The 403-nt window shown below is 30.3% G+C and overlaps 1 protein-coding gene across 1 annotated transcript in view; it reads right to left on the reverse strand.

Annotated features, from left to right (window-relative positions):
- Positions 1 to 403, reverse strand: part of LOC119594629 (neprilysin-2-like) — a 37634-nt gene that overhangs the window by 9607 nt on the left and 27624 nt on the right. The gene's annotated exons all lie outside the window — the stretch shown is intronic.

Below are 403 nucleotides of genomic sequence, written 5' to 3' on the forward strand. Positions count from 1 at the left end.
TTGAGGGTGTTGATGTGCAAAAAAGAGGAAAGAAAAAATGGTTGCGAGGCGAAAAAAATTAAAGGGTTAGAGTAGCTACAAGAAAGGAAGTATATATAGACGTGAAAAAAATAGTAAATAGGTAATAAGCGATCATAGATAAAATTGTTAATGTTTATAAAACAATAGGGAAAATAGAAGATCTAATACTATGGTGAATACATGAATAAAAAAAATAAAAAATATACATAATGACAATCAGGAAAAATAGGCCAAAAATATAATGAATGACAAAGATCATTGAAAAAAAAAAGAAAATGAAGATACAACGCATTCATCACCGTTCCCAGCCTACGAATGCCAAAAACAGAAAAATGATGAAGATACACAGAACGGAGAATGGCAAAGAATCATAGAGGAGTAG

This window comes from Penaeus monodon, chromosome 34 (genome assembly GCF_015228065.2).
Source record: "Penaeus monodon isolate SGIC_2016 chromosome 34, NSTDA_Pmon_1, whole genome shotgun sequence".
NCBI lineage: Eukaryota > Metazoa > Arthropoda > Malacostraca > Decapoda > Penaeidae > Penaeus > Penaeus monodon.